The following is a 21,988-nucleotide window of genomic DNA, read 5'->3' on the forward strand; positions in this document are numbered from 1 at the left end:
AGAAGGACTGAAATGAGTGCGATATTGTGGTGTTTATGGAAGCTCCCCTCCTTGACTGAGTATAAGATCATATTTAGTAATAAGGGTCCAAATATGTCCCAGCAAGAAAGGTACATTTCTGATGGGATACAGTCTTTTCCCGGAGCCTTACCGTTTTTCATTCCGGATATGGCCTTCTTGAGTTCTTCTAATGTGATCGGTGCTTCTAACTGTTTAGCGTCGTCCTCCGAAAGTTTAGGGAGAGTAATTTGATTAAGATATGTGTCTAATTTGTTTTGATCAAAGGTCGTTTCTGAGTAGAATTCTTTGAATGTATCGTTTATTATTTTGGGGTCTGTTACAAGTACTTGTTGTTTTCTAATGGCAGTTATATCTGCAAATTTTGCATTAATTCTTAATCGCATGGCTAATAGGTGACTAGGTTTAGAACCTTGGAAGTACTGCTGTTGTCTTGTGCTGCATATTTGCAATTCCGATTTGTCTGTATATTGCTTTGATCTCTGTCTTTAGAATGTTAACTTGGTTTTCTAGTCTAGTAGAGTTGTTGTATTTTAAAGAATTAAAAAGCGTTGAGTAAAGCGTTTCCATTTCAGACAGTTTTGTGCATTGATTTTTGCGCAATATGGAGGAAAATCTATCCGTGAAATCCTTGATCATACCCTTTACCGACATCCATAATTATGTAGTTATTTGAAGTTTGGATTTTTTTTTTTTTACGACTGAGGTAGGTAAATTAAATTTCTTGAGACTAAAGTACCGAAAAAAGGTACCGTTGGGTACCGGTATCGATTCACAGGTACCGGTATCGGTTCAAATGTGAAAGGTACCCATCCCTAATCAACATGCAGTGGGACAGCGGTAATAGTCCCGGTTGGAGTTAGTAAACACAGTTGTATGTTAGCCTTCTTGGATGTTGAATAAACGCCTATCATTGTCTTTAAACACCCCGCCTCTCAGACTCCCATTTCCTCCTCTGCTACAGTAGCTAGTAGTAGCACGGTGACATTTCATTGACTGTACAGTATTAGCTTGCGGGCTGCGTCGGGCTACCATAGTTAAAACGTGCGTTGTTTTGTACAAACTGCTAACGCTATGGCAAGATGTGTGTATGCCTATGTAATGTTAATGGCTATGTTTTTAAAGTCGTAATGAAGATTGATTTATATTGTGCGTGCCATTTTTACACAAACTGACTAGCACCTGGCTGCAGCTGGACCCTATTGGGCTGCAGTGCTGCTGCTGCCTGCAGCCAGTGCAGAACACCGGCTCCGCCAAATGAATATTTTTATTTGCGCGTCATCTGAACGGTACGATACACAGACGCTCCATTACCGGATAAATATATATATATAATTAGTAAACTGTCGGGGGCATTAAGTGCCCCCCTTAACTGATTTTCGAGGGCATTTTGTCCATTTTCAAGGGCATTATGCCCCAAGCCCCCGTTAATTTCGAACCCTGATACTGAGTGACTGCAGATATCACACAACATCTAACTGGAGGGTTGAGGAGAAGGCTGCTTGAACCGCCCCTTTTAACCTCTTAAGCCCGAGCCCTATTTTCAGAATTTGCCTAAAAGTACATACCCAAGTAAATGGGAGATTGCTCCACTTCTACGAGGTCCATTTGTATATTCTTGGTATCTAGGGACATCTATGGACCTCGGGAATGTATTCCCAGTGTCAGAAATAAATTGTATTGTAATGAATACATTTTCTTTTTTCATCTTTAACGGTGAATAACACCATGCTAAAATTACCACTGAGCTCGTTCAGCACCTTCTTGAAATCACGTGTACAAGAGATCTAAGCAAATGAATAAAGGGCAGATGATAAACGTGAGGTTTTGTAGATGCAGTACTGAATTCTGCCATCCGGACACATGCAATTTGATCTATGACTATATAATATCGGGCCTATAAAGGACCTTGTTATGGCCAAGTCACACATCTATGGATCGGGCCAAATTTTAGGTAGAGAAACTAACTGCGTTCTAATAACGTTCAGGTTTGTTCCACCCGTGAGATTATCATGAGAAAAAAAATCTTGATTTTGATTGATGGGAGCTGGCGTGAGCTGGGAAGTGTAGTTTTTCTTTTTATTCGGAAGCCCTGGGTCTCTTCTCATAATATTCTGTTTGTTTCTTACAGCTGGGATTCAGCCTGAAGTTGGCGCGTCCAGAGAAGTTGTCTGAAGGTGACGTCTCCAGAGAAGTTGTCTGAAGGTGACGTCTCCAGAGAAGTTGTCTGAAGGTGACGTCTCCAGAGAAGTTGTCTGAAGGTGACGTCTCCAGAGAAGTTGTCTGAAGGTGACGTCTCCAGAGAAGTTGTCTGAAGGTCACGTCTTCAGAGAAGTTGTCTGAAGGTGGCGTCTCCAGAGGTAGGTTTAACGAGCACTGACCCTCTTGTGAATTGCAGCAGTCATTGTGCTGATGAAACCTAAACTGAAATGCTCGAATTACCGTCAGATTGTTAGTGGTGACTCTCGGTTTTCTGAACATGACATGGTTGTGACCAGACTGTATCGTCTTCAATGGACTGGGATGTTAACATCTCACCAACTTTTGTTTTCCTAGATGTCATTTACAAGCCTGAGCTGCCATAGAAGGATGTGCTGTTTGGCTACTTGGTGCTTTTCAAGGTGAGTGTTCATGTAAATTGAGTAACCATGTAAAATAAAGAACCATATCAAGTTCAGTGGAACAAGGTTTTCAAACGTCTAAAAGATGTTAACTTAGTGTTGTGTTCATTCATAGTTAACCTCTTAAGCCCTAGCCATATTTTCTGAAAATCCACCTAAAAATACATAAGTAAATGAAAGATTGGTCCATTTGCATGTTCTTGGTATTTAGGGACATCTCCGGGAATGTGTTCCCAGCGTCAGAAATATTGTCTGTTGCAATGAACCAAAGGAGAATATAAATATTCTTTACCAGACATGAAAAATTGCCACTGAGCTCATTCAGCACCTTCTTGAGATCACGTGTACAAAAATCTAAGCAAATTAATAAAGGGCAGATGATTTTAACAGGAAGTTTTGTAGATGCAGTACTGAATTCTGCCATCCGGACGCATGCAATTTTAATATAGAATATCGGGCCTATAAATGACCTCATGGCCAAGTCGCACGTCTATGGATCGGGCCAAATGGCAAGAGTTCAATCTGGATTTAGTATCACCAGGCGTGCAGCAAAAACAGTCAATGAATTATCTGCCTTTTTATAACGTAAATTTCTCTTTCATCAGATTTCTTTCTTTCTAGCGATAACGACTAATACTTCCGGTCGGGGGGTTTCAAAATAAAAGAGTGAAGTCTATTAAAACACACACTTTTTTTTTGTAAATAAACGAAAAAGATCGGTTCCCTGTGTGAATGTACGTACACACTATACAACGCAGAAGCATACTGGTAGTACAACGGTGATCGGAATTTGACGTGACGTCTCTGGTTGCTACAGGATAGTACAGAATCGTAGCCAACACTTATGATTTGTAATTGATTGGTTAATTATGAAATGTTAATCTTGTTTTTAATAGTGTTTTTTAGAGTTCAAATACGCGTTCGGAAACACCAAGGAGTATTCAAATCCTGTAAAATGGTATTTGGGACAGCCCTACACTAAATATATATATATTTTAATAAATTCTGTATTTTAAACTATTAACACTGACTCATTCCTTCAGTCTACTCAAAATGATGTAACTCCACTATGTAAATACCTGCGCGATGAGGCGCCTACTGTGGTTGGTAGCATGACACCCCCCCCCCCCCCCCCCCCCCCTCATAATAATAATAAAAGACGCTGTGTAATGATGAAATCCATGCGTGTCAACTGACTCTGGAATCCCCTGAGTGTTCTGTTTCCCCAGACAGCGTTCTGCTGGCTGGAGTGTTCAGAACACCAGGCTCTGGAGCCATGATCAGAAACATCACTGGCTGAACACTGTCGTTTAGATCCTGAAAGCACTGGGGTCACGGAGTTCATTAACTTTAAAGGGAGGCCAGATGTATTTATATTTTTGGACGAAGCTATTTGGACTTACAATTGATGCAAGGGGGTTGTATGAAAGTGTCTATAGGATTTGACACTTGTATCTGGTGAATTCAATCATTTAAATGTTCTTCTTTTGTCGTGCCCAGCTTCCAAGTACAACATGTTTGTGCTGGACGAGATGTTGAGCGGAGAGTTCAAGGACCAGATCTACGAGCTCTTCCAGAAACTGGGAAGCCATACGCAGGTATTTATGACTTCTTATTTCACCGGTCGACCAAAAACCATCACGCAAACCGCTGAGCCCCGGCTTATCCCAGCTGTTGTGTTGGTGAAGGACTGAAAGTTCTTTGGTAGAGAAGCCCGTCTGCTTTCCACAGTAACTGGATCTCTGTCCCTACTTACGACTAATTTGCAGACTACATACTTGAATTGGATTAATATTTTCGACGACGTTGATCATAAAAACTCGTCGACGCCCAATTCTTGCTTTGGTGCGTTTTTTTTATACCTTTTTTTTAATAAATTTTTAGGATTTATTATTTTATTTCATTGTGTTTTTAGCCCTAGTTGCACTTTTGTTGCAACCCCAGTTATCCCATTAGTTCCCCCAAACTTACTGTCGGTCTGTTATGTTAAGCTAAGAAGTCTGCTAAGAGCCCGGAAAAGGAGCCGCTAGCCGGGGGTCGTTTCTGATTAATTGATTGCCAGTAAAATAATTCGTTACCACAGCACATGCCGATCAGGGGGATGGGTATGATAACCTTGCACGATCAAGCTGAAATTTACGTCAGATTGTGGTATGATAACCTTGCACGATCAAGCTGAAATTGATGTCAGATTGTCCTTACTTGTGGTCGGTGGTATTCCAAAAAGAATATTCCAATTATTTGATCGCCATCTGGTCCACGATAAAGTCCGCCCGGAGCGGTTTAAACGTAGCACCCGGTCTGGAACATGGTTTACTGCACTCTCTATACTGCCTACTAGCAGGATCTGACCGGTACTGCACCTTCGGAGTCCAAGTATGCCTTTTAACGGCAACATACAGGTCCCTGACATTGAATAGGATAATAAAATCAAAAAAAGGGGAGCAATCCAAAACTTATATACGTTTTTGGCCGTTAACCGTTGGCGCCCAATAACGTGTATATATATGTGGTTGGCTGCGAAGTGTTAAGAGGTTGAACTCAATGTGGTGTGAAGGCTCCACTAATGAACCAAAGGAGTATATATATTTGTTCTATCTCGACAGTGAATGCTAACATTGACCAGATGTTTGAAATGACCAACAGTCTGAGTGGGAATTGACTAGGTTGTGACACAAAATGGCTGCCCTAGTAGTGGGAATAGCTTGAATGACTTTGGATTTTCTTTTCTCAGACTGTTCCAATCCTAAACCAAGAGTGACCATTTGAGGTTAGTATTGTCAACTTTTGACCACAATTTAAAGCAACACCAACAGTATGGGAGTCGTATATAGTAATCTGGCTGCACCTTAGCCTAGCTTAGCACAATGAATGGAAGTGGACCCTACCGGTTAACCTAGGCATTGTCCAATTAACACCTCTCCTGAAGTTTAAGCTAGGCTAACCCTTACGCTTTGCTTCCTTGTGCTAAGCTAGGCTAAGGTAAGAAGCTGGAAAACGTTCTACTGAACGCACTGAAGGGAAACTGGTATCCATCTTGTGTCTCTGGTTCTCAAGTCGATGGCTGAAGGCCTCAATAAGGGAAGTTGTACCTTTCCTGCCGACTTGTCGTACAGAATTTGCAGGGTTCGCACAAGGTCCTTAACCTCTTTAGGCCGAGCGGTCCATCGGCGGACCGCAAATGACATCACGTCATAAATCAATCTCTCCAAACTGACATTAAGTAGCGTTTTCTTTTTCAAATGTATCCAAGAGTAAAGACCCTAACCATGTCACAACGGCAGTCCTAGTGTATATTTTCAACAATAGGTTTGTTTACTAATGGGGTAAAGTGTTATTAGTGAGATTTTAGTTTATGGGATGCGTTTATAATTGTGAAAATATCCGCCATTTTGAATGAGCTAAACGTCTCCGAATGTAGTCTGAGAAGAGGGCATCCAGAGCTCTCGATGAGCGTTGACATTTAGAAAAACTACAGTACCCAGCCGATTCTAGCTTCCTGCAAGCAAATTACCTGTGTATGCATTTTTATTTCTCTGGATTCTGTACCACAAAACGAACGTTATTGGCATAGATTGGAGCGCAATTAGTGTCTACCTTCTGTAGCCATATCCATTTTAAGAATGGAACTGTACACCCTCTCATGACTACAATCCGCGATGAGTCGCTAATTCAAAATGGTGGATATTCGCTAAATTAATAAGACATTCCATAAACTAATCTCACTAACGCTTGAACCTATTGGTATACAAACTTATCACTGAAAATATACACAACTGCTGTTGTGACATGGTTATAGGGTCTTTACTCCTGGTCTTTACTCTTGGATACATTTGAAGAAAAAAGTCTGTAGATTGATTTATGATGTGATCTCGTGTTAGAGGTTAAATGCCCTTTTAAAATAAGAAATGGTGCTTAGGAAGGTACTTGAAAGTCCTTGAATTTCATTTTGCACTCTTTTAAATCAGCTAAAATGTATATGATGCTGGGATGCTGGAAGTGATGAATCGTGGAGTCACATCAGTCGTGGAGTATCGTCTCCTCCTTAAGCCAGTCATATTTCCCCTCTTCTATTGGCCCAGTATGTCACTGAGAACCCTGAACTTGAAGGTGTAAGGTGACTATTGGAATCCTGTAAAGAGGGTGCTGGTTGTTGGGCAATGACTGAATCTTACTCTGATCCCAGTGTTGTTACCAAGCCCCCACCCCCTCAAACCAGAATCCACACTGGATCCTAAACACCTGGGCCTGGATGGTTTGTCTCCCTGTAGATCCTTCTGAGTGGTGGCTTTGAGCCTCTCCCGGCCGAAGTGAAGCACCAAGATGGTGGTTATGAGCTGAGATCCAAGAGGATGTCTTCCAACAACTTGAGGTGACCCTGCACGCTTACTGGCTCATGTTGGTAGTACTTGGTACTCAGTGTACCTGCTGCCTTGTGTTGGTACTCATGACTATAACCTGCTCAGAACGGATGTGAGATTAAATAATGTCTAAAACGGGACCCGCTGCTCAACATTCTGCGATGTATCTTCTAGCAGTCTTCATCCAATGGTAAAGTTATGTAAATTTGCAACATGATTAATCTTTCTTTTACATTTTTGTCATTTAGCTGACTCTTTTATCCAAAGCGACTTACAAGTTTTGTACAACAAGACGGCAGGAAGGGTACAACTCTATCAGCTGAGTAACAATCTTCATCAAAGTGTTGAGTGCTACAGTGTTGGTTAGTATATTAGGACAAGTGCATGACAGTAGGGTTAGAGTTTAAATTTTTTTCATTTCAGATAATTATTGAAGAAGTGCGTCTTTAGTCGACAGCGAAATATTGGTCGGGTTTCGGCTCCTAACTGGGGTGGGTAGTTCATTCCACCATTGTGGGGCAAGGACTGAGAAAAGGCAGGTTCTCCTTGATGATCCTCACGGAGCTCGGATAGGAGCGGGACTGAGGCGGCCAGAAGATGCAGAGCGTAGGAGTCTTGAGGGTGTGTAGTTGGAAGATGCAGAGCGTAGGAGTCTTAAGGGTGTGTAGTTAGAAGATGCAGAGCGTAGGGGTCTTGAGGGTGTGTAGTTAGAGACCATTGACCGGAGGTAGGCGGGAGCGGTTCCCTTTGCCGCACGGTATGCCAGGTCGAGGGCCTTGAAGCGGATTTGTGCAGCAATGGGGAGCCAGTGCAGGTCCCTGAGAGGTGGGGTGACATGGGCCGACTTCGGTAGGTTTGAGATCAGGCGGGCTGCTGCGTTCTGAATGAGTTGAAGAGGCTTGGTGGCAGTGGCCGGGAGGCCAGCGAGCAGTGCGTTGCAGTAGTTGAGGCGCGAGATGACGAGGAGTTGGGTGGCTTCTTTTGTCAGGAAGGGGCGGATCCTTCTGACGTTGCTCAGGGGGAATCTGCAGGTTCTGGTTGTCGCTGCGATGTGAGCAGAGAAGTTCAACTGGTCGTCAAGGACAACACCAAGGTTCTTGGCGGTCGGGGACGCGGTCACAGCTGCGTTCTCGACTGTGAATGTCACAATATTGACAAACTGGGTTGTGAATCTTAATTATCATGATTCATCCCTAATGGGCAATGGCTGTTGCCTTGTATTCATTTTCTATTGGGTTACTTTTGAGAATAGATGAGGCTAGCGGCTGGGTGGCGCAGCAGAGATTGCGCTCGTCTTGACAATTGTAAACCATGGATTAGTCGGTCACACTTAACGTCGGACCGTTAGCTCAACTGGTTGGTGGCACTGCTGATCCAATGGTCCCAGGTTCAAACCTCTTGGTTACACAACCTTTTTATTTAACGTTAATTCATTTATCCACTCTGGTTGGATGGTGTATTGTGCTGTATTATGACGATACATTTTAATCTAATCTCGTTTTGAAATTGCTACCTGTTGAGTGGATCACAACCATATGAACACGACAGTGGTGAAATTATTGTGCCCTATATAAAACAGCATTGCACCATGCTGATCCACTCAACAGTAGGGCTGTCCCCCACTAAGGATTTGGATAGGCGACTTTGATAAATATATATTTTTTGTATCATTCCATTTGGGCTGTGGGGGTGCTTAATGTCTGAAGGAGTCGACGGAAGGCTTCTCGTCCTCTGCAAAAGATTGGTCCACTGATGGATACATGTTGATATTTGTCTAGTGTGTTCATTAGATGGGTGAAATCCTCTTTCAGTGCCTCTGTGCCTGTTTTCTTAGGCAGTTAGCCTCTGGTATGCATGCCATTAGCGTTAGCCATGCTTCTAGGCCTCTTTCTTTTGGAAAGAATGATTTATAAAAAAGATATATATATATTTTTGAATAAGGTTGGCAGTCAACTACGGCTCCTTTCGATCGATTAGTCGACTAATAGGGGTCAGCCTTACTCAACAGGTAGCGATCTCAAGACGACATCCAATTCAAATGTATTGTCATTCTACAGCACGAGTACAATACACCATCCAACCAGAGTGGATAAATGAATTAACGTTAAAAAAAAAAATTTATCCGAGATTTTAACCTGGGACTAACCCGTTGAGCTAAACGGTCCGAAGTTAGCTGTTACTGACTAGGGGTGGGACGATACATCGATCCAGATCGATACATCGTTCCAGATCGATATATCGATCTATTATCAATAATCAAATAGGATCGATGCAACGTAAAAAGATCGATTCATATTGCTCTTATTTTGAAAATCCGGCGACATCATCGCCCAGTGTTGTGAAACTCTGTTTAACATCAACAGCACACAGCAGTAGCGTCTAGAGCGCTACTAGAGCAAGACTAGTGTGCCTATTCTGTGACCCAAAACATGTCCCTGCTGTTTTATTCCGCAACAGGTCCAATGCATCTAACCTGCTTTGCAATCCTCACCACTCCATTATGCCCACGTCGCGTTAAAGATCGAAGATAACGTTACGTTAGCGTAAGCTAACAAGCTAACCCAGAGCCATAGACAGAGAAGTGGGGACTGGGAAGGAGGGTGCATTCTCGGGATAGCCCCACTAACAGGATCTGGCCGGCTTTTCCAGCCAAAATACAGCTCTGTGACAGTGAATAGGATATTATATCGAGAGAAAAAAGAAACGAACCAAAAACAGTGAACAGGAGGTCTATTTGTATTAAAAACAATAGATTGTTTTTCATTTAAATGTCTGGAAGAGCTCAAAAATAAAAATGTCAAATGATATTTCCATTGCCTTTTTTTTGTTGATGTAAATGTTACTGATTGTGTTAAATGGGCATATAATATTGTCTCATATCGATCGCAGGCACCTGAATCGTATCGTATCGTGGCAGACTGTGCGATATCGGATAATATCGTATCGTTGTCTAAAGAATCGATATCGTATTGTGATGAAACTGGTGATTCCCACTCCTATTACTGACTAATCCATAGTTTACACATGTCAAGAGCCAATTGTGCTTGTCGTCCAGTATTGGCATTAATTATGATGTCATGTTCTACAGTAGGACTTACTACTATGATACCCATTAAAACAGTAATTAGGATAATAGAAGCCTACTTTGCTGGAATGATTTCATTTCAAACGTATACAGTGTGCACTGACTCGCTAAGCCTTTCTCCACGCATTGTGTTTACCTCCGCCTGAGTAACGCCCCGCGTTGATGACAGACAGTGGAACGTTGGTTCTGCTTAAATAGGTGTAAACGCAGGCTGGTTCGCCAGAGAGCACCAAGGTTCAGAGGCTCCAGAACGGAGCTGGAGCTAGAAGCAGAGCTGGCGGTGTGAAAGGGCTGCTATTGGAGTCCTGATTGACATGTAAAAACTGGTGTTGGAGCAATGACTGAGATACCCCTCTCTGATCCGCAACAAACTATTGTAAATCAACGGATTGTCCTGCAGTGCTTTTCATGAGAATCTAATGCACTATAACTAGGGATGGGAATTGATAGGATTTTATTAGGGATGCCCCGATCGATCGGCCACCGATCGTTATCGGCCGATAATCAGTATAAATATGCGATCGGTGATCGGTGATAATGCTTTATTTTCGCCTATCGTCAAAACAGATCTCACTCGCTGAGTTCTGTCTCAGACACCGGGAGCTGCACACAGTGCTGCGCGTCTGCTCCTCCTCCAGCTCCTCCCGCACGCATGTAAACACGGGTCTAGTAGTCTAGTCTAGTGGGACGGGACCTCCATGAGCTAACGTTAGCTACCGTTACAAAATGACCCAGTCAACTATTCACTTTTAGTTTAATACATGATGAGGCATTGTCTAACTGAACGGTATCTAGCCGGCTAGCTACTGATAGCTCCTGATATCAACAAATGCTCCAGCAATCGTCTAGTTATCTAGTACTAGTGTATGATACCTCTGTTAGCTCACGTTAGCTTAGCTCACTGTTCAAAACGAAATGTCCCATTCAACTAAATAGTTCACTGAGGCGTTGTCTTAACGTTATATTTCCGGCTAGCAGTAGCTACAGACGGCTCCTGATATCAATGTCTTATAACACTCATTCGATGCATATTCGAAGCCCGGCTTGCGTCGCAGTCACTAACGGGGATGCGTGTACCGGTTCCGCAACAGTAAGTGACTTCCGGGTAGGCCCGATTGGCCCCGACAGGCACGTGACGCGGCAAACTCAGGACGCGCAACGAGGCTGCTGAGAGCTGTCGCGCGGAAATAGGCTGTCTATTGCCATTCTCTAACACAAACTCTAACCTTAACCAGCTCCTTAACAGCGTCTAAACTTAACCGTTCTAACCTTAACCAACTCCGAAACAATGCCTAACCTTAACCTTAACCTTAACCATGCCTAACCTTAACCATAGAAAGAATATTGCCATTCTCTAACACAAACTCTAACCTTAACCAGCTCCTTAACAGCGCCTAAACTTAACCGTTCTAACCTTAACCAACTCCGAAACAATGCCTAACCTTAACCTTAACCTTAACCATGCCTAACCTTAACCGGCGAAAGAATACACGTTAAAAAAAAAATCACGTTAAAAAAAAAAAATTCAATGGGATTCGAACTCGTCAACAACGGACCGCAGGATCGCAGGACCGCTGCTCTGCGAGGTGAGCTAAAGCGCCGAATGAGAGTCATAGCGGATTTGGACGGTTACATCATTCCGCAAGAGCGGAGCGTGCCGCGCGGCAGAGAAAGTTGCGCGTCACGTGCCTGTCGGGGCCAATCAGGCCTACCCCGGAAGTCACTTACTGTTGCGGAACAGCTACACGCAACGGGGATAGCTGAGGGAGTAGGGTATATCTGCAGAGCCTAGGGTAAATCTGCAGAGCCGAATGTGATTTGATCAAAGCAGAGTATGTACACACAGACAGTGGAGATAGCGAGCATTTTGACTTGTGGCGTGGTGGCGTTGTCTCGCAGATAATACAACTACAAGTACAAGTCTAATTATATAATATATATATTTTATAAAAAAAAATAAAAAATTATATAATTTTAATAATAAATTTTTTTTTTTATTATTAATCAAAAACGATCGGTATCGGATCGGTATCGGCCGATATGGCTCAAGACGATCGGTGATCGGTATCGGTGGCAAAAAACGTGATCGGGGCATCCCTAGATTTTATCGATACGATTCCATTATCGATTCTGCTTATCGATTCGATTCTTTATCGATACCCTTATCGATACCTGATCAATTTATAATTTACATAAATAAATTGGAAATGCAACAGAACTACATTTACATTTAGTCATTTAGCTGACGCTTTTATCCAAAGCGACTTACAAGTTCTGTACGACAAGCCATCAGGAAGGGCACTACTCTTATCAGCTGAGCAACAATGTTCATCAAAGTGTTGAGTGCTACAGTGTAGGCAGGGAGCGAAATTAACTTTTTGACTCACCGGCCAGTGGCGGGTAGATGGGAAGAATCTACCCGCCAAGCATATTTCTTACCCGCCAACTTTTTTTGATACAAATTTTTTTTTATTATTATTTTATATAGATTTTTTTTTAATAAAATATATATATTATATAATCATACTTGTGATTGTGTTATCTGCGAGACATCGCCACCTCGCTGTCTGCAAACAGCTCCACTGTCTGTGTTTACTCGAGTGGCCTCCAGCTCCAGCAAGGATTCTCCGGGGTGCAGCTGGACCCTAAACGCTACATTCAGCATGCAAAAGAATTCTCCGTCGCTGCACCTGGACCCTAGTCAGCAGCCCTCACTCATGCGATGTAAACCAGGGACATTGATGCCAAGAGCTATCTGTAGCTACTGCTGGATGGCGTTGGGGCAACGCCTCAGTGAACTACCGTAATTCCTCTAATAGTAACCGGTATTCAAATACAAGCCGGGTCTCTATTAATGGCCGGGTGCGCTCTTGAGCTAAGCAATTATAAGCCGGCCTCCTAATACAAGCCGGGTTACTAATATACTGAGCTGCATACTGAGCTAGTTACTTGATTTCACTTTGAAAACGTTGAAATGACCAGTGACCACCTGTAATTGCACTGTTTACTATTTCATACAGTACTTGGTTTCAATAAATGAACCCAGTACATTTTACTGGGTTCAAACTGACACAAAATGTTGATTTATTCATTATGATCCGTTTGAAAATTAGAAATATAGGCCTCTCTCTTATACATGCCTCCTCCTAATACAAGCCTGGTACCCACTACAGTTGAAACAAATACAAGCCAGGGTTACTATTAGAGGAATTACGGTATTTAGTTTACTGCGACATTTCGTAGTGACTAGTTACCTAGCCAACGGAGGTATTATGCACTGGACTACTGCTGGAGGATTTGTTGATGTCGGGAGCTATCCGTAGCTAGCCGGCTGGATAACGTTACACAATGCCTCGTGTATTAAACTAAGTGAATAGTTGACTGGGTCATTTTGTAACGGTAGCTAACGTTATCTCACGAAGGTCCCACACTGACTAGACTAACGTCACGGTGAGGCAATAGCCTCTGTTTACATGCAGGCATTAGCAGCAGCAGCAGCAGTGCTAACTAACGTCACGGTGACTCGGAGGCAATAGCCTCTGTTTACATGCAGGCATACAGAAACAGGTGGGGAGGGGCTAGCAGCAGTGTGCGGTGCGCGCTTCATGTCGGCTGAGACAGCGAGTGAGAACTCCGCTAAAGAATTGGATCATGATTTTCGGTTTTCACATGACTATTTGATAGCCCGTCACACGGCGCTCAGACGTCTCAGTGGGAGGCGCCAAACGTAAAAACTGAGCGCAAATGGCGGGTGGCGCTCTAGTTTCGGTCCCTGAGTGTAGGTTAGTTTATTAGGACAAGTGCATGACAGTACGGTTAGTTAGGGTTAGATATATTGTATTGATATATTAGATATAAGAAGTGCGTCTTTAGTCGACGGCGAAAGATTGGACGTGATTCGGCTGTCCTAACTGGGGTGGGTAGTTCATTCAACCATTGTGGGGCAAGGACTGAGAATAGGCGACTTCTCTTTGATGACCCTCCCGGAGCTTGGATAGGAGTAGGTCTGAGGCGGCCAGAAGATGCAGAGCGTAGGGGTCTAAGCTGGTTAGAATAACAACATGCAACTTGACATTTCTGATTGTCATTTATTGTTGAGCCCCCATGTCAGAAACATTAACTATAGCCTACACTTAAATAAAATAATGTATTTGAGATTCTCTTAAAATGTATTTATTTTTTTATTCTTAAACTAATTTAATCTATTGAATAACAGGTCGTTATTCCTCCGACTTCTGTCTCACACACACAGACACAGACAGAGACAGAGCTCCCTCCCCGGGCCCCTGTCCTATAAGGTATTGGCTTGTGTTGCTACACGGACACATTTGTATGTTGCACCACCATGGTACTTCCTGGCTTACAGTGTAGACTTGTAAACAAACACTGCGGCTCTTATATGTGAACTAAAGAGTACAAGGTTTACACAACAGCCCCCACCTGCTATTTTATTGTATTTGTACCTGTACTATCCGCTGTCAGCTGTTTATCTCTCTTTGTGAGCTTGATTAAATAGCGTTAGCTCACGTTAGATAGCGTTAGCTCCGCGGCTAATTTTAGCTCACCCTGACCCAGGGTTAGAAATTAACATTTTTTTTCAAGGGCTTTTTTTGCCCCCCTTAATTGCTTTTCGGGGGCTTTTTTTTGTATTTCGGGGGCACAATATTTTTATAATGAAAATTAACATAAAGATTATAAAACATTGTTGACACTTTTTTTTACAGTCTTCATCCCTATGTTTGATAACGTAATGTTAATGTCTCCATATATAGGGCTCTACGCTAACCTTTTTCCCAAGGAGCACATGTGCTCCTAAATAAAATGTTAATAAATAAAATCTAAATACAAATTTAGGAGCACACAGAAATTTAGGAGCACAGTGACAATTGTTCAAGTAACACACACACACGATGTGTGACATCATGGCTTGGTTTCATGTTTTGAGGTACGTACCTTCAATTATCTGTAAATAATACATACATACTCTATCTAAATAGATTAAATATTATTGTCCCTGAGGGCAAGTTGTGTTGTTTTCTTGATACATCTACAAATAGCAGACGAATAACCGGTTGCCTCTGGATCAATGAATGTCTAATATTGAATAATATTATTAGATGTTTTATTTTTAACATCCCTAATTCCAACAGTCAAGAGGCTTGTTTCAAATTGATGAAAAACCCCACACACGCAACGTTTCTGAGTATAGGCTCTGGCCAGATCGATCAATGAAATACGTTGCGCGCTCGGCGCTGTGGAATGAAGGAAATGCGCATCGGGATCGGATTTGGATGTTATTCTTTGTAGTTGTGTTACAAATGGAACGGTCTTTCCCCGCCGAACACAAGTTACTTAACGTTACACGGGTCGCGCTATGCAGATGCTTAGCTTGCTAACGTTAAGATAGCAGTGTAATGCTTGATGAGAGCAGAGCGCTCTCTCTGTGTTCGCACCTCTCAAGTGCCTGGAAGCATCTCCCTGTAACACGCACCGGGCCCCGCCTCCCTCCTCCTTGGAACAAACATTCCACCCAAAAACTGAATTTCAGTCCAGTTTCAATCTGAACTATTAACAGTGGAGCTGTTTTGTAATCTTCACAATCACTCGTCTGTCTCGCACTGCAAGTAAATGATTTTTCCGGTGTGCACACACACATATTATTAGGGGCAAATACGCACTGTAGAGCATATATATAATTATATATATAATTAGTAAACTGTCGGGGGCTTTTTTTGCCCCGCTTAACTGATTATCAAGGGCATTTGGTCAATTTTCGAGGGCATTTTGCCCCAAGCCCCCGTTAATTTCGAACCCTGCCCTGACCTAAATCAATGACTAGGTTCTAAAGCATTCAAGTCGTTTTCACTGCACATAGAAGTAGCCAAACAGCGGGAGCATTTCGGGAGCATATTACCAAAATCCAGGCATTTTCGAGCCCTTAAGGAATCAAATAAGTCTGCCATGGCTACATGCTACCGTTGTTTTGAAAACCTGGCAGCGATAAGGGAATCGAAAGTCACGGGAGGCACACGGTTCCAGGCATCGGCCAATTTTCGATTCCCATCCCTAACTATAACTAGAATCTGCTGTTGTATGCATGGTGGTGCTTTCTAGTCTAAATAATTTAAAATTTCTTCTGTTGACAGGTGCAGATGGGACGCTTTGTCTTGAGAGTTCCTGTGGTCCCGTTTTAACTGACTGGTATGTGATGTGTTCTCATTCACAAATGTGTGGTAGTGAACTGTTTAATGCAAACTCGTTAAGCATTTTGTAGCATTGGACACTATTAATATTTAAAAGTCAAGATAGACTGCGCTCACAAATTATAACACTGCGTGCTGAAATCCCGTCGAGTATAATAGAAAAAGAAAGCAATACGCTTGGACCAGCACTCTCAGATTTTGGTATATTTAATCGCAGCCTGAAACAAACATGTTTCGGAACTATAATGTTCCTTCTTCAGTGTTGATATTAATATTTCTCATTTCTTTCCTAGTCCCTAAACTAAATCTTTGAGAAGTGATGAGTTTCTATTACCGCCCCAGTCTGAAAATTCATGACTGATTGGTGTCTCTGATCCAAGACCACTAATTAATGGCACATTGTTTTACCATTACATTGTACTAAGAGAAATCTCTTTCAGGTCTTGTGATTCTGCTGGTCTTTGGCCTCCAACAGCTGACAAACTGGGGAAACGGCAAGGTGTGTTTTTGATGGTGCTTCTTATATGGTTCTTTACTGAAAGTGTTACATTTTTAGTTCCTCACACCTTTAGTCTGTGATGTAAACATGAAATAGGAAGAGTCTGATGCAACACTGACGATTCTGTAACTTCTGAGGCTTCAAACCTGCACTGGCTTCTATGTGAATCATATGATCGCCTTCATAACGTTCGGTTTGTTTCTTACAGTTGGGATTTAGCCTGAGGAAGTTGTCTGAAGGTGACGTCTCCAGAGAAGTTGTCTGAAGGTGACGTCTCCAGAGAAGTTGTCTGAAGGTGACTTCTCCAGAGAAGTTGTCTGAAGGTGACGTCTCCAGAGAAGTTGTCTGAAGGTGGCGTCTCCAGAGAAGTTGTCTGAAGGTGACGTCTCCAGAGAAGTTGTCTGAAGGTGACGTCTCCAGAGAAGTTGTCTGAAGGTGACGTCTCCAGAGAAGTTGTCTGAAGGTGACGTCTCCAGAGAAGTTGTCTGAAGGTGACGTCTCCAGAGGTAGGTTTAACGAGCACTGACCCTCTTGTGAATTGCAGCAGTCATTGTGCTGATGAAACCTAAACTGAGATGCTGGAATTACCGTCAGATTGTTAGTGGTGACTCTCGGTTTTCTGAACATGACCTGGACTTGTCCTCGTCTTCAGTGAAATGAATTGTGCAGTTTCTCATCAACCTCTTCAATCTTGTTTTTCAGAGTTGCTGAATGCAAGCAGAGTCAGCTGTAGAAGAACCTCTGGCCAGAATAAGATGCACTCTATTACAACTTGGTGCTTGCTAGGTAATTATTAGCCCATCCTAGTCTCGCCATCTGTAGCTTAACTCTTTTTCTGCCATCAAATACTGTGCTGATGAAATCCAAACTGAAATGCTGGAATTACCGGCAGATTGTTAGTGGTGACTCTCGGTTTTCTGAACATGACCTGGTTGTGACCAGACTGTATCGAGTGTATCGTCTTCAATGGACTGGGATGTTAACATCTCACCCACTTCAAGTTCAAGTTCAAGTTCTTTAATAGTTGTCATACAGAAGTACAGAATACTTTCATACAAAATGCTTCTTACTGTTACGCTCCAGAGACTGTGCTAGACAAGATAGTATCAAATAACATAATAACATAATATAGCATGAATTTAGAAGAAGAAAAATGAGGTCACAGTGTTCGGTATAGACATATGTACAATGTTCTGAGTTACCATATAATATACAATACACAATACTATGCAGTGTACTAATGTACAGTACTATCTAGTGCAAAGCAGAAATGGGATGAGGTACAATTTTAGGTACAATTTACAGTAAGGTGTACGAGTTGTAGTGCAATCCTTCATCCATAAATATAAAGTGTGGGGAGTGGGTGCTACAGTGTGTTTGTTTAAAGTGGGTGTGTGCTATAAAGTGTGTGGAGTGGGTGCTACAGTGTGTTTGTTTAAAGTGAGTGTGTGCGTGTGGATGTGTGTGCTATGTGCGTTTGGTGGTTGTTGTTGTGTAGTGTTCATTCATTGTTCGTTTAGCAGCCTGATGGCCTGGGGATAGAAGCTTCTTCTGAGTCTTTCTGTGCTCGCCTTGAGACTCCGGTATCGCTTGCCTGACCGCAGCAGTTCAAAGAGGCAGTTGTTCGGGTGACTGGAGTCTTTAATGATTCTCTTAGCCTTGCCCTTGCAACGCTTGTAGTAAATGTTCTGGAGGGTGGGGAGCCCCCCTCCAATTGTGCGTTCGGCTGAACGTGTCACTCTTTGTAGTCTGCTTCGGTCTTGTGCAGTGCTATTCCCAAACCAGGAGGTGATGTTGCCGGTCAAGATGCTCTCTATTGTACATGAGTAGAAGTTCTTAAGGATCTTCTGGCTGACTTGGAACTTCCTTAGGCGCCTGAGGAAGTAGAGGCGTTGTCGTGCCTTCTTCACAACACTGTCAATGTGTGTGGTCCATGTCAAGTCCTCGGATATGTAGGCTCCGAGGTACTTAAAGCTGTTGACTCTCTCAACCGGTGCCCCGTCGATGCTGAGGGGGCTGTAGTCCTTGACCCCCGACCTCCTGAAGTCCACAATCATCTCCTTTGTTTTGCTGACGTTCAGGGAGAGTCTGTTTTCCTGGCACCATCCCGCCAGGACCTTGACCTCTTCCAGGTAGGCCCTCTCGTCGTTGGCAGAGATCAGGCCCACCACCACTGTGTCGTCAGCAAATTTGATGATTGTATTGCTACTCCGCTGAGCCACACAGTCGTGTGTGTACAGGGAGTAGAGGAGGGGACTCGGAACACAGCCCTGGGGGGCCCCTATGTTGAGGGTGATGGATGAGGAGGTGCAGTTGCCTGCTCTCACCACCTGGGGTCTGCCAGTCAGGAAGTCCAAGACCCACTGGCAGAGGTCATAGCCCAAGCCCAGGTCCCTGAGCTTGGCTATGAGTATGGAGGGGACTATGGTATTGAATGCCGAGCTGTAGTCGATGAATAGCATTCTCACATAGTTCCCCTGCCTCTTGTCCAGGTGTGATGCTGCTGTGTGCAGCACATGGGCTATGGCGTCCTCCGTGGACCTGTTGGGGCGGTATGCAAATTGCAGGGGGTCCATGTTGATGGGGAGGGAGGAGCAGATGTAGCCCTTTACTAGCTTCTCAAAGCACTTCATGGCTATGGAGGTGAGAGCTACAGGGCGGTAGTCGTTGAGGCAAGCAGGCTTGGATTTTTTGGGTACAGGGATAATAGTGGACTTCTTCAGGCAGGTGGGGATGACAGCCTGTTCTAAGGACAGGTTAAATATGTCAGTGAATACTGGGGCCAGTTGGTCGGCACAGACTTTTAGGACGCGGCCGGGGATGCCGTCCGGACCTGCTGCCTTCCTGATATTCACTTTTTTAAAGGTCCGCCTCACCTCATGCTCTGTTACCCTGAACACTGCGCCTCCATCAGCAGCCGACCCCCCCCCCCATTGCCGAGGCTTGTGAGCTGGTGTTGTTATTACCAGCATCAAACCTCGCATAGAAGGTATTGAGGTCATTTGCTAAGGAGATGTCACTGTTCAGTTTGAGGGAGGCGCCTTTGTAGTCTGTCATCGTTTTGAGCCCCTGCCACATAGCTCTAGAGTCAGCTTGTTCAAACTGGAGTTCAATTTTATCCCTGTAGCGCCGTTTGGCCTCTGACACTGTCTTCCTTACGTTGTATCGCGCCACCTTGTGGTCATTCATGTTGCCTGCCACTAGGCCGTCGTTGTATGCTTTGGTGCGCTCTCTCAGAGCTTCACGGACGGATTTGTCTACCCAGGGTTTTTGATTTGGGTAAACTTTCATTTTGGTAGTGGGGATTGTTTCTTTCACCCTAGTACAAACATAGTCCAGCACTGTTTCCGTGTAGACATTAATGTTATCTGTGTCGCGGAACACATTCCAGTCTGTGTAGTGAAACACTGACCGGATCGTCTCCTCTGACGTCAAATCCCATTTCTGCACCTCTCGCGAGACTACAGGAGTACTTTTAATTCTCCGTTTGTACTTTGGTGAAAGAAAGATGGACGCGTGATCTGATTTACCAAAGCCACTATCAGAATGAGCCTTGTAGCCACCTTTAAATTGCGTGTAACAGTGATCTAGGATGTTACCGCCTCTGGTGTTGCAAGTCACATGCTGATAGAAGTCAGGCAATACCTTTCTCAGATTGGCGCTATTGAAATCTCCCAGCACTAAAATGGCGGCGTTAACATTCGCCACTTGTATTCTATTTACCTCGTCGTGGAGTCTGGAGAGCGCAACCTTGTTGCTGGCTTGCGGTGGAATATACACTCCGATCAGGACGATCGCCGTTAACTCCCTCGGGAGGAAGAAAGGATGACCATCTTGTTTTGTTTTCCTAGATGTCATTTACAAGCCTGAGCTGCCATAGAAGGATGTGCTGTTTGTCTACTTGGTGCTTTTCAAGGTGAGTGTTCATGGAAATTGAGTAACCATGTAAAATAAAGAACCATATTAAGTTCAGTGGAACCAGGTTTTCAAACATCTAAAAAAATTTAACTTAGTGTTGTTTTCATTCATAGTTAACCTCTTAAGCCCTAGCCATATTTTCTGAAAATCCACCTAAAAATAAAGTAAATGGAAGATTGGTCCATTTGCATGTTCTTGGTACTGTATTTAGGGACATCTTGGAGAATGTGTTCCCAGTGTCAGAGATATTCTGTTACTAAATTGCAATGAACCAAAGGAGAATATAAATATTCTTTACCAGACATGAAAAATTGCCACTGAGCTCATTCAGCACCTTCTTGAGATCACGTGTACAACATTAACATTAATTCATACATTCTGTAGAGATGGATTTATGGCATGATATCAATCTCCTACCGGTCCCTGACCGCTCTGGCTTAACCTCTTAAGCCCGGAGCCCTATTTTCAGAAAATCTGCCTAAAAATACATAAGTAAATGGAAGATTGCTCCACTTCTACAAGGCCCATTTGCATGTTCTTGGTTTCTAGGGACATCTATGCACCTCAGTGAATGTATTCCCAGTGTCAGAAATATTTTGTCTATTACTAGGCTTGCTTAAATTGTGATACCCCCCCCCCCTGTCACTGGGCAAGGCGGTGTCCTTTCATGACACTGAACCCTATATCTGGCAGGGGAAGAGAGACTAGTCCATATATTCATCCCAGCCATCTCAGTTTTGTGAGGAAAAAGGCTGTTTCATAATATGGGCACATGTTGAATAATAGGCTGTTCTTGGCATCTTTTGGTTAACATCTTTTCTGACTGCTCACCATCTTCTCGCCAACATTACACTAACATTATATTTCTTGGCTGCTCGACAGTTGTTTGATGACTATGCTTCGTTGATCACGATCTTAAGCTCGACGGGCCCGGTACAGGGCCGAGATTCATATCACCCCATAAATCAATCATACAAAAACTATTTTTTTTTATGAAACAAAGGAGAATATGAATTATGGTTTTTCTTTGCATCTTTGACAGTGAATGACCAGACATAAGAAACTGCCACTGAGCTCGTTCAGTACCTTCTTGAGATCACATGTAGAAAAAATCTAAGGAAATGAATAAAGGGAAGATTAAACGGAAGGTTTTGTAGGTACAGTATTGAATTCTGCCATCCGGCCGGACCCATGCAATTTGAAATATTATTATAGAATATGAGGCCTATAAATGACCTTATTATAGCCAACTTGTACACTGTGGATCTAGTGTTGTAACCTAT

General features: G+C 43.2%; 1 long non-coding RNA gene across 1 annotated transcript; it reads left to right on the forward strand.

The window, feature by feature from the left end:
• The first annotated feature begins 2,587 nt into the window (after positions 1-2,587).
• LOC311228526 lies at positions 2,588-16,790 on the forward strand. The gene is made up of 6 exons (XR_014619666.1): positions 2,588-2,639; positions 4,140-4,237; positions 5,374-5,409; positions 6,911-7,011; positions 16,232-16,286; positions 16,729-16,790. It is a non-coding gene; the product is annotated as an uncharacterized lncRNA (long non-coding RNA).
• Positions 16,791-21,988: the final 5,198 nt, after the last annotated feature.

The sequence above is a fragment of the Notolepis coatsorum genome (assembly GCF_963971535.1).
Source record: "Notolepis coatsorum genome assembly, chromosome: 5".
Lineage (NCBI taxonomy): Eukaryota > Metazoa > Chordata > Actinopteri > Aulopiformes > Paralepididae > Notolepis > Notolepis coatsorum.